A 12888-nucleotide genomic window follows, 5' to 3' on the forward strand; every position below is an offset into this window, starting at 1 on the left:
CAGTGGAATGTATGCAGATGGTTTCTATAAGGTGTTAGGCTTTAAGCACATTCTGTAACATACTTTTTTGGTACCAGCCCCTACTACCAAGAAAAAGCTGGAGTTTATAACCATATTAAAAGCAGAATTATGGTTAAAAGTTTCAAGTGTCTATGGAAAAAAAAACAAGCTTGCCTCCAGGCAAGGATATATGTCATCAAGTTTGAAAAGTGTTGTACATGAGAAAGAAAATGAAGGCAAGTGAGTGCCCAGACCTGAGTCATGTCAACATAAACCATGTCTGTCTAAACCCTGACTGGGCAACACTCCCTCAAGCCAATATAAACCATTTTAATGTTGCCATAAACTTGTCCTCTGGCAATGAGCTAAACCAGGATGAGACGTATCATGAGAGTAAAGGGACTGAGGCAAAAATTGAGCAAAGTCTGTATGATAGCAGGGATATTTACAATTTATAATTCATTTTTTCTTCCAGCATGTACTTCTCAGAGTGTTCCTGAAATTCAGAGACCACTAAGACTTGCTTTACAGTTGAGATTATGCCATGGGATCTAGACCAATATTAATGCTGAACTCCAGGAAGTTAAAAAAAAGAAATCAGTATAATGTCTGCATTTGCTTTTCTTCACAGCATTAGAAACCAGGTTGCTGGAAGAGGAGAAAAGTAACATAATTGTAATAGTAACACAAGGAATATGGCTGAGAAAGTGCATACAAATCAATTTTATTTATTTCTGATCTGTCTACTTAATAACTGAAGTACAACCAGTAGCTGTTAAGAAACTAATTAGAAATAAGACTCATGCAGTATATTGTACTTTGTATTTTGAGGATGTTATCAGCTCATTAGTTTTCTTTAGTGTGTTAGTCTTACTAACTGCATGTGGTTACACTCACTGCATGCAAGTTAATGTAGGTTTTATGTCTGTTTGTAAAAAATCAAACACACTTAGGTATATTATACCTAACTGAACCTGGAACAGGAAAAGTGAAGCTTACAAGTACATTTTTTCACTTCAGTATGCTTAACTGTACAGAGAAAATGTTATCTAAAGAAATGTATCCCTTAGAGATGAACAGGCTTTGTCAACCTTTGCTTTGGAGTTTAGTTATGCTGTGGTGGTTTTACTCGGGTGGGCGGCTGAGCTCCACCACAACCGCTCTCTCACTCCCCCTCCTCAAAGAGGAACGGGGAGAAAATACAATGAAAAGGGCTCAAGGGTTGAGATAAGGATGAGGAGATTGCGCAGTAATTATTGTGACAGGCAAAACAGACTCAGCATAGGGAGATAGTAAGATTTATTGCCTACTACTAACAAGCTAGAGAAACGAGAAACAAAGGAAAGAAACCAAAGGCACCTTCCCCCCCCAACCACCCTCTTCCACCTCCTCCCCCCGAGTGGCGCAGGGGAATGGGGGAATGGGGGTTCTGGTCAGTCTATAGTGCTTCTTCTCTGCTGCTCCTTCTCGGTCACTCTCGTCCCCTGTGCTGTGGGGTCCCTCCCACGGGATGCAGTCCTTGCTGAACTGATCCGGCGTGGGCTGCCCACAGGCAGCAGCTCTTCAGGAACTGCTCCCACACGGCTCCGTACCACGGGGTCCATCCATCCCCCAGGAGCAAACTGCTCCAGCACGGGTCCCCCACGGGCGGCAGCTCCCCCCAGACCCCCTGCTCCTGCGTGGGCTCCTCTCCACGGGCTGCAGCTCCGGCCCGGGGCCTGCTCCTGCGGGGGCTCTCCATGGGCCGCAGCCTCCTCCAGGCCACATCCACCTGCTCCACCGGGGGCTCCTCCACGGGCTGCAGCGTGGAGATCTGCTCCGTGTGGGACCCGTGGGTGCAGGGGGACAGCCTGCTCCACCAGGGGCCTCTCCACAGGCCGCAGGGGACTTCTGCTCCGGTGCCTGGAGCACCTCTCCCCCTCCTTCTTCACTGACCTTGGCGCCTGCAAGGCTGTTCCTCACTACTCTCACTCTCCCAGCTGCTGTGTGGCGCAGTGTTTTTTTTCCCCTGTCTTAAATATGCTTTCACAGAGGCGCAAAACAACATCGCTTGTTGGCTCAGCTCTGGTCAGCAGTGGGGCCCTTACCAAACATGGGGCAGCTTCTAGATCCTTCTCACAGAAGCTACCCCTGTGGCCCCCTGCTACCAAAACCTTGCCACGTAAACCCACTATATATGCACATACATTTTATTTAGAATTAGAGTCTGATTCACAGTGTTTCAGTGCATAAGCAAAAAATGACCTTCAAAGTTGTAGCTTGGTGAACTTAAAATCAACTGTCAGATCAGTAAAGATTCTTTTCCTGTCATATTTTCAGAGTTCAGGTTGTCAGCCAGCCAAATATTACTGAATTATGTTTATTAGAAGAGAAGTGTTTCCACTGTCCTGGTCAAGAATTACTGTACTGGGTTTGTACAGGCTTTTCAGGAAGAAAATTGCCTTTTTCACTTAAGAAGTAATTTTTTAAGTTATAAGTAACTGAAAATAGAAGACTTGCATGGAAATGAAGAAGTATCAGAGTGGGAGTCTCTCTTGTTCACACTGTGTTATGCCTATAAAATTAAAGTTTTGTCAGTTCATAATTGTATTTTTAATAAGCATTCTAATTTAAAAACTGTGAAGATGCTATTACAATGAGTGCTATCTGTTTACTTGTCATAAATGATGCTATTTTCTCTTGTAGTTTCAGTTATAAAATACAAGTAATTAATATTAGAACAATATATTGGAAACAAATAATTGCGTGGTTCAGAAAATTATTAGATAGCACAACAACAAATGTTAAACTTAAAAAAAAAAGAAAGAAGAAATTGAATAAGTCATAAAAAAGTGATTAATATATATATATTTTTCCTAAAATAAGTGAGAAGTATCTCTGCATTTTATGGTATTGTCTGGTACATGTGAAATACTTTTCAGCTCTAGTACCTTGTTACTTATTTATTCTGCTCCTTTCCCTTTCCTGAGTCCCTGATAATTCAAGAAGTGCTGTTATCTTCATTTCACAAATTTGAACTTGCTCACATTCAGATGGATGGAGGCACATAAAACCTCTGCATCTTGGGGCGGTGCCTTTGAGGGGTGGGCTGTGTGCCCGGTAGGTGGCTGGGAGGTCTCTGCAGTGAGCATGCACAAAATTATTAACCAGGACAGACCATGAATATTCTTTAATGAAACCTCTCTTTCTTGGAATCTTTTTAGAGGTGGTGATTGTGGTTATAATGATGATAAGTGATGGTTATAATGATGATAATGATGGTCCTGATGGTCATCAGGAGGATGACTACCTCTCTTTGGTGAGATGGTAAGAAGCTTATTGGGAAGGTTAGGAATAGTAACTAATATACGTTGACATCACGCCAGGATTAGCTTCCAAAAATGCTATAAATTCAGACAAGGCAGACAGCAAGAACTGAACATAAAGAGACCTAATCCTTTTATGAACAGATAATTGGAGTTTTATCACTGGCAATGAAAGCAGTATGCTTGAGGAACAACCCCTCACTGCCCTGCGTCTCAGTTTAACAGGTTTATTTATAAGCTTTTGGGCTGAGGCTGTCACTCCTCCAGGTGTGTCAGACCCATTAACCTCAGTTCTGCTGTGGAGTGGGGGCAGGAGAGTATCTAACCTTTAGGCTTCAGTAAGGAGTGGTGGTGCTCTTAGGTACTGCTTTAGTCAAGAGCCTGTCAGCATTTCCTATGGAATTTATACCTGGCCTATAAAACACACTCCGCTGCAGGTTGATATACAGTCTGCCTCTGAAGGAGTCATTACTATCTATCACTTCAGTGATCTGCTGATAATGGGGGTGTATCACATATCTGTAATGGATCTGAAAGAAACAAGTCTATGGAAATTGCACTGAGTCTGTGGAAAATGGCAGAGAATCAGTAGGAGTGCTTGTATGCTCCCTGAGATCCTTGGGGGCCATTATAGCACGGAAGGAATATTAACAGCCTTCAAATGGGAAAGCCTGCTATAATCGCCTTCATTAATCAAAGAGAAATCAAACATGCCAAATCTGAACGCTGCGTCGTCTAGACAATGGTAGGTGCAATTCAGGCTGTTTTCTGACATTTGCTGGAGGATGGTTGACTTCAGCACAGCCACTCTAGAGCCCTCTGAGCTTGGGTAGTGGTTTTCCAGTTGGATTTTGCTCTTGGTCTTTGCCTAAGAGTCTTTTATTTATTTATTTATTTTTCCCCCATGTATCAGCCATTTGCTCTTCATAAGCTGTTTCCATGCATATACGAGAGCTGTGCATAACATGGGTGAGCTGAGGACAGAGGAACAAGCCTTAACTCTGAGTTTCCTGGCTGCTCTTAAAGCACAGCGTCGTTTTAACATCCTTTCTTATTTCATGAGCATGCAGCCAGAGACATAAATATAAATACGTCTGTCTTTGATAAATTAAAATCCTAACAGGTGTGTGAATCCTTGCCAAGATAGCTACGAGCTGGTCAGTATATATTGCTTGCACTTGGAAGTGGTACATTAGAGAACGCTCGGCAGTTTCACTGCTTTATAAATAGCTGGATTTGGCATTTCTGCAATCATCTGCTGAGGGTAAAGAAGTAATAGATGGATAAAAGTACATATAGATCATCTTTCAGAATCCTGTAGATGAAATGAATTAACTCCACAACATGTTCATTCCTGTCATTAGCTTTTCTGGTCTTTTTTAGGTTCGATAGTAGCAGCAGAGAGAAGTCCTGGTGCTGTGGGGACTAGTCCCAGACCTCAGAGACCCCAGATAAGTTTCCTTTTCTGCCATAGACTTCCTGTGTGACCTTGGGCAAGTTTCTTAGTCTGGTTGACATCCAAAAAAGCACTTAGAAATCTAAAGTGTAACTGAAGCTTAATTTAGGTGTCTTTGTTCAGGGGAGCACTCCATGAAAATTCAGCTTAGGTGCCTGAGAGGACATGGATGCCATGGCTTTGGTTAGAAAAGACAACAGACAAAGTCATTTAAAATGTGTTCAAAGGCACCACTGTCCTCAGCTGGGCTGAGAATAGAAGTGGACTTATTTGAAGCCTATTTAGAAGTGACAAATCAGATATATCCCTGAAGGTCCTGGTCTGTTAGGTGTCCTCTGAGTGCCTGGCATGTGCAGAGAGCATTGAGTTCAGCACAAAGCGTGGCGGTTTTGGCAACTTATATATATATATTTTGCAAGGTTGGAAGGAGAAAGGCTGTCATCAACTTCTTGTACATCCTCCCAGTAGATACAATGCTCTGAGACATGGAAGGAAATGGCTAGTAGGCTCTTTTTAGGAAGTGGCACTTAAAATGTACTGCCTTTGACTGCAGGCTCTTACTCTGGAATAAGAGGAGAGGCTGACTTGTCCCTGCCATGGAAGCTGCTTTGCTGTGCAGGAAAGAGAATTGATGTTCACAGGAGGAGAAATCACACATGTAGGACAAGACACATGACAGCAGAGCTTGCGGTTAGAAGGCAGAGGTCTTGGTTCTGCTTTCTGCTTCCACAGAAAATATTTACGCATTTTATCCAACAGCTATAGGGCTCTGTGGGGAAACTGTCCCTGCAGCGAGGTGCTGACATGTTTTGTGGTCCTAGCAAAATGTCAGAGAATGAAGTGTGAGGTGGGGAACGGGAAGGTCTCAGGGCCTTTTCCTGATGTTATGAGGAGATGGAACAGCGTTTGAGTGAACAGCCCTTCCCTAGGCATGGCCTGCTGGGTTGAAGTGAATACAGACTGTTTCAAGCACTGCTCTTGCTGGGTCTGGTCTACATCTGGATGTGCTTCTGTACATTCCCTCTGAGGTGGGCTTCATGAAGAGTCCCTTTCTGAGTTCACATTTGGGCTGTGTCCTTTGCTCATTTATGTATTTCAGCTCTTCCCTCCCAGCCCCACATGCTTAATTAGCTATTCTCTATCCAAACCTCATTTTATCTGCTTTCTGATGATGGGTTATCTTGCACTATGTTCTTTAACAAGACACGCCTTCCTCTCTTCTCTATCACTCTTAGTATAGTGATTAAGGAATTCCAAAATATCTGAGACATTGGATTGTATTCTTCAGATTTAGGAGGTCTTGAAGTTTAGACATCTCCCTTTCTAGGCAGGTGTGCTCTAAATACTCATCTTCTGTTCTGTCATCCTGCTGTGTCCTTTGCTACTCACATAAAAATTCCTTTTTTTTTTTTTTTTTGTCTGAACATTTGCTTTAGGTGTTGACTTGTCCCAGCTTTGCAGCACTCAGCAGTAGCCCTGTAGAGATATCAAAATCACAGATGTCTTTATATAGGACAAAGGTAAGCTTTGAGAAACCCTTCAAATTTGATTTGTTTTTGTTGACTGTTGTGAATGCTGTTCTAAACACTGGGTCTGCTCTTCACTATATTGAGAGTCCCTATTTGGGAATTATATGCTGGGGCTGGGTGCCAAGTTATTATTATTTGTAAAAAGGACAGGATAACCTGCACTATTTAATTACCATAACTGCATAACTGTCTTTTGGGGCAGTACCCTAACATTTAAGCACCATGTGCTGTTTACCTCTCAGAGTAATAAGGGCCATGTAAGAAGGAAGAATCATCTACTGAAATTTAGAGAGTTGCACTTAGCTTACGCTGTAAAATAAAAGTCCTTTCCTTCTATTTCTGTGCATTTATTGGCCTAATATGGGATCAATAGAAGTTAGTCAAGGTCTCATGTACAGGAAAGTGCCTGCTTACAATATAGGGCTTCCAAGTGATCTCAGAAGTATGAACTGGTCTGAACAGATTTTTTAAAAGCTCTTCTTTCTGCCTTTTGTCTCCTTTTTATCATTCTTCTATTGGGCAGTGAATCCCTTTACATATGTTTACTTGGGCATCATCACAGCTTATGTGCAGATACTTGCATTAGCATTAAACTAATGTAAAATACCTGCAGCAGTATGGGGCTTAGGCTGAACTTCACCAGCTAGGTGCTTATAAAACTTCTTGACTGCCTTTTGCAGGTGGCCTTGAACTCCAGTTTGCTATAGCTGCCTTTACAACGAGCTTATAAGGTGTGTTTGGCTGTCTCTGCATGAGACTTGGACATCGTGGTTGCTTCAGAGTATTACGTAGTATTTGATGTGGATCCCTTGCTAAGTGGGCTATTGGGTGGTCCCTTCCAAGAGTAAGCAAAAGAAGTAATCTTTTTAAATTATTTTTTTTTTTTTCTGTTCCCCCCCAATACGTAAAAAAACCAGCTCTTTGGCTAAAAGTTATAGATCCAAAATACATCTCACATTTTAATAACAGACTTGCTCATAATAGCGTAACTTATACTATTCAAAAGACAGACTTTGAAATTAGACCAGACAATAGACCAGGAAGTGTTTCTTTGAGAATAAGTCTGTACTGGTAGGAATGGCTGATCTAAAAGACATTTTCCATTTGTGATGTCCATGAATCTCAGTTCCAATATACATATCTTAAACAGGAGTATTTCAGAAACACTTGGCAGATGTATGGCCAAGCTGAGCATATATTCGTTATGAATATCACTGAATTAAGGTGATTTCAAGATTAAATCACTTGAGAGAATAGAAAAATAAGTTCCTTACATATTGCATTCTAGCCAAAACACTATGGTCTCGGTTCAAGCTACCAAATATTATTAGTCTTATGGGAATTTTGGAATGAGGATTGGTGATTGTGGAGCATTCTTTCCATTCCCTTTTGTTTTCCAATGGAGTATTTGTAGATGAAAATGTGGATGCAGAATTTACATCTAATCTTGGTGGACCATTTATTTTGATTTGGAGATGAAATAGCCTCAGATCACCATGTAAATTGCAGAAAATATATTTCTCATCATTTTGGGTGTCTAGTGTATGTATAACATTACAGAAATCATGAGAACATTGGTTTAACAAAGTTGTGTCTGGATCGCTCTGTCCATTATTTCCCAGTGTTATGGACAAAGAGGTTGGGTGCAGTGTTTAGAATTTACCTCACCTACTTGTCAACAATTGCAGAGTAGATATCAGCATCAGTGTGAGTTGTTTATTTGCCTTTATACTCAACAGAAGTAGATGTACATTTGCAGGGGGCTTGAATCATCTGACCCACTTCAGGCATCTCCCATTACAACTAATGAATTGCTCTATAAAAATTCTAGACTCCTTCTATCCCCCAAACCTTGTGATTTTCACGATACTACAGCTCATGAATCTATAAAGTTTAGAGGCTTTACATGTTATGTGTCCTCTAAAGGAAGTGGAAAGCTAACTGATGGGAGCGTGTGCCATAATGACACCACAAACATAAGTGTGCCTTAAAGACATAGTTTCTTCCTTAGCTTCTTCTGTGATGATCTCAGTTTATATTAGAAATGAGATTAACCCTAGCTTTGGAATAGAGATCTGGAGCAGATCTTCAAGTGGTGCAAACTACGGTAAGGCTCCATGTGAAAGCACTGGAGTGATGCTACTTACCTTGGCTGAGGGTCTGCTCCATCTGTTGTTGTTTAACTGTAGACAGAATGACATCTCTTTGTTTGACAGCTACCAGAGAGATAATCATAGCAGGCATATCTCTCTCTGGAGATGGATCTGTGCCTAGGTTATCAGCATTCAGATATATCATCAGATTAACTTTGAGCTTGGAAGCTTGGAGTTTTATTCTGCAGTTCTTTTTTTTTTTTTTTTCCTTTTTTCTTTACAGCACTGTACAACTTGGGATTTTTTTTTTCCCCAAAACTTTTAAAATAGATTAATTTGTTTTGAGGCTAATTTCATCCTTGAACTTTCTGATTCCTGCTTTCAATAATTCACATTTAAAACAAAGTGAATCATTAGCCTGATCTCAGCTGTGTTGAGATGTGTTACTTTTTTTAGCAGTGATTGCAATTATTTCTGTTGTGTGGTCACAATGGTTGGGTCCTGTGCTCCAAATTATTGATCCAATTGGACCACATTTCCTCTCTCAGTTTTCAAAATGTTTTTTCAGTTTTATATTCAGACATTCTACTGCCAGCAAAGCCTTTTCAAAGCTCCTGGTATTTATTAAGTGTTTTCAAAGTGGGACAGAATTGCAAACTGTATCATTTTTATTGCTCACTCTCTGTACCTGCAACATTCAAAGCTACTATCTATGAAAGTACCCCACTTGCCTGGGAAAAAAATTTACTGGCTGCAACCAGACTTCATTTCTCATTTTGCTTCTGGAGATGTTCTGGGCAGATTTTTGAGAACTTAAATGGAAGATGAGTGAGTAGAAGCACCCTTCCTTCCCTCTGAGATCCAAGCAAAAAGGAAGAAGTTTCAGGGGTCTTACCTTTTCTCCTCCCCTGCGTAAAACTTACTACTCTTCCTCCTCTGCTCTTTCCCCAGCCATCCATTTTGTGCACCAAGGAACCCAGTAGAGCCCAGATATATTGAGAACAACGCCACTCAAAGCAGTCATCAAACCTCATTCATGCCCTCAGGGAGCTGCTGAAAAATAGTACCAGGTGTGGTGCTTTGACTAATTGGCCTGAACAGTCAACGTATGCCTGAGCTGGGTAAGCTCCTATGTTTTAGTGGCCCTTGTTTTCATGATATTGATGCCTCTCCCTTCAGTGTGAATCCATCATAATCAAACAGTACAAGCTTGATGACAAGAACTATCAGTTGTAAAGTAGAGGGAGAACTGAGATTTTCTCGTCTTCGTGCGGTATGTATTTTTAGTTGGCATGGCACTCAAAAGCCAACTTCACAAAATATCTAGTGACAAAATATTAAGATACTGTATTGTGAGGGTAAGAATAATGCATGTGTCATTTTTTTCCTTTTTTTTCCTTACTTTTTTTTTTTTCCTATTTTGTTCCTATGTTGGTCTTCAATCTAGTTCCCTTTTGTGTAGGATTACAATAAAAAATAAGGGTCTAGAGCAGGAATGTGGAGGATATCTGTCACTCTGTATCCACAATTTTATCTACACAAATCAGATTTTCCTTGATTTCTAAACTGGAATTATTGAAATGAGTGATTTCAGACACTAATTTCTGAAAACTTTTGCTTCTGTTGTGCAGCTCGTGCAGGAACTGGTTGGTGCTGGTTCCAATTTTTGCAACCCTTGGATTTCTGTTCAGAAACGTCCTATTTGGAATAATTTGTCTCAGCATCAGGGCCAATCTGCAGTTTGGTTTTGACTTGACAAGATGGTAAGAAATGAGGTCTTGCCCCTTCTGTCATTTCTACATAAATATAAAGAGAAGGCATGAACCCCTCCTTTTTTTACTCTTTTTTATTTTTATTTTTTTCCTGGGTGGTGGTGGTGGGAAATATGTGGAAATTTGGTGTTCTGAAGATGTAAGCTTTTTTGTTCCAAGAATATTTAAAAATTGAATATTTTATTTTCTTCATTGTGTTGTCATTTTGGTATGATTTCTGGCAGCTAAAGCAACCATATTTCTTCATAGTTTGGACTGTCAATGCTTGTTTTTTGATTGATTGTAAAAACTGTGGAAATTTTAGGAGAATGGATCAAATCACTGCCTGAAACTTTTTAACTACAGAGAAAAAAAAATCTTGATGAATTTCTAATTAAAATACAGTATATATTCACATTTGTAAAATAGAATACCTGAGCATTTTAGTCATGAAAGCACAGATGCAAAATAGGAAAGTAATTTAGTGCTTGCAAACTGAGGGGGATGTTAGCATTCCTATGGAAAAGAAACAACCTTTAACATTTCTTTCGTTCTCCATTCCTGTCAGACACGGTGATAAAACACTGTTGGGGGAAAATAAAATGAAAGGAAATAACAAAACCGAACTGAACAAAACTAAACTAAACTAAACTGAACTAAAGTTAACTGAAGGTATAAAGAAACAGTCTATTTCTACAATGTCATGCAGAGGTAACCAAGCCTCAGACATGCTTGCCTGGCTATCCTTTTCCGGCACTGTACCGCAGATATCTGGTCTCTCCAGCTATGCCTATGCTGCAGAACAAGTGGTGTTTTAAAAGTATGTATCATATTATTCAGGGGAACTTCTTAAAACAAACAAACAAACAAAAAAAAACAACAGCACAAACACGAACTCAAACTCCATTGAAACTCTCCTAACTCTCCTTTGGCCTCTGTGTGATTCCTTTCCAGAATAATTTGAAGGATAATGGAAAGATTTTGAACTTGGACACTTATTGATGCCAAGCTGAGATTTAGCTCATTAAAGGTGGTCTCTGCATCAGCTCCCCTTCTACAAAATCGAGATAGCTGTAATTCCTTGCCTCATGGATCCTTCTATCAGTATGAAAGAAGCATGGTCTCTGGCGAAAATCAGTGAAAATACCAATCCCTACCATTCATTAGATTGGTTCTCATGGTCAAATAGGAGATAATCAGGCTTTTTTCTTTTTTTTTTTCCTACTCCTAGTCTCAATTTTTTCTTTCACTTCAGTGCCTAAAAACATTACTGAACTTTTTTTAACCTGATGAAAAAATCATACTCTTTTTCTAAGCAAGAAGTAAACCAACCAAAAGGCTTATCTATTTATTTATAACTTTTCCTTTTACAAGACTCTTTTTGGCAATATGGCCAACTGCTATCCTGATATGATTGTAGGAAATATTTATAATTCTGTTAAATGAGACTGATTAATCTTGACTTGCTTTTCACCGAATTTTCTATAGTTAGATGATGGACTTTGGAAGCTAATCATCTTAGAGGAGAGCTGCTACAGGCTAATTCATAATGCATTTAGTATCACTTGGCTGTTGATTTAAATTTTAAGATTGAATTTTCTCTGCTTTTGTGTCTTGTGCTTGTGTAACAAGCATTGGAACTGATGCAGCCGAAGAAAAAAGAGGATTGGTGTGAAGAGGTGCTTGTTCTTAAACTCATTTGCTTTCCCTTGTTTTGATAGAGGGAAGATGTGATCTGTAGCCTACCACAACACTTCTTCGTATGGCAGTGATGATGGGAAGCCTCCAGGACCAGGTTTGACTCATGAGTTGAGGATGGCTACAAGCTTCCTCTTGCCTTCCCCACATGCAAAGAGCTTGCAAATGCAGCCTGTTGTGCCTACAACCCCACTGGGCACCTACTTGGCAGAACTGGGAGCTGCAACCCACTGGGCAAGTTTCTCTTTTCAATGCTCTAATAACAATGCAAACACCTGTTTCAGATGGGGATGAGATGTTTTTGTAGCTGCTGTAGAGATCTCTCTGTTTTTCAACAACTTGTCTTCCTGATGGTTTGTTTTTGCAAATACATTTTGTTATTAATATTGCATTACCAACAATAGATCAAGTCAATTTGTAAGATTTTTTACCTAAGAGGCAGAGGGAATGCTGTGTGATATGTCCTTTGTAGTTCATTAAGAAAAAATATTCAATCATTCTTTGTCCATGTGTAATAAATGATTAAAATGGAGTATTTAAATATCCCTGGTAGTCTTTTGACGTACCATGTTCATTTTTGTCTGCTATCAGAATGAACAGTGGCACGCTGTTATCTTGCTGGTTTAAGCTGAGATTTCTTTTTCTTTCTCTGAGCCTCTCCTTTCCTAAACACAGCTAGAAAGTTTTTATTTATACAGCACCTGAATTAGCTCAGCCTTTCTGTTTTACTTGGATCAAGGATAGTAATGATTTTAAGCACCATGATTCATGTCTGGACTTTATTAAATGATATTCTCAGGCTTCAGGCTTCCCCCCCCTTTTTTTTTCCTTTTTTTTTTTTTCTCCAGTTTATTTTGTTTTCCCATAGGAAAGTTACACAGGATAGTTTAACCAATGCCTTGTATCTGCTCTGAAATGTAGTTATGGATACAGCAGCCATATTTTCATATTAAAATTATGAAGCATGTATGGTAGAACATTTTTTTCAAGTAATCCCATTTGGTTATGTTGAGAAATTGTAGTTTCCCTGTTGATAACACTGCCATCATTATGATT

The 12888-nt window shown here is 39.9% G+C and overlaps 1 long non-coding RNA gene across 5 annotated transcripts; it reads left to right on the plus strand.

Moving 5' to 3' along the window:
- The first annotated feature begins 5082 nt into the window (after positions 1 to 5082).
- LOC106047568 (uncharacterized) lies at positions 5083 to 12248 on the plus strand. 5 transcript variants are annotated; one of them, XR_010827683.1, is made up of 6 exons: positions 5083 to 5789; positions 6198 to 6281; positions 6971 to 7134; positions 9335 to 9504; positions 10015 to 10146; positions 11856 to 12248. It is a non-coding gene; the product is annotated as an uncharacterized lncRNA (long non-coding RNA). The 5 variants fall into 5 exon arrangements; XR_010827684.1 differs by lacking the exon at positions 6971 to 7134; XR_001213852.3 differs by lacking the exon at positions 5083 to 5789 and having other exon boundaries at positions 6046 to 6281.
- Positions 12249 to 12888: the final 640 nt, after the last annotated feature.

This window comes from Anser cygnoides, chromosome Z (assembly GCF_040182565.1).
Source record: "Anser cygnoides isolate HZ-2024a breed goose chromosome Z, Taihu_goose_T2T_genome, whole genome shotgun sequence".
In the NCBI taxonomy this organism is placed as follows: domain Eukaryota; kingdom Metazoa; phylum Chordata; class Aves; order Anseriformes; family Anatidae; genus Anser; species Anser cygnoides.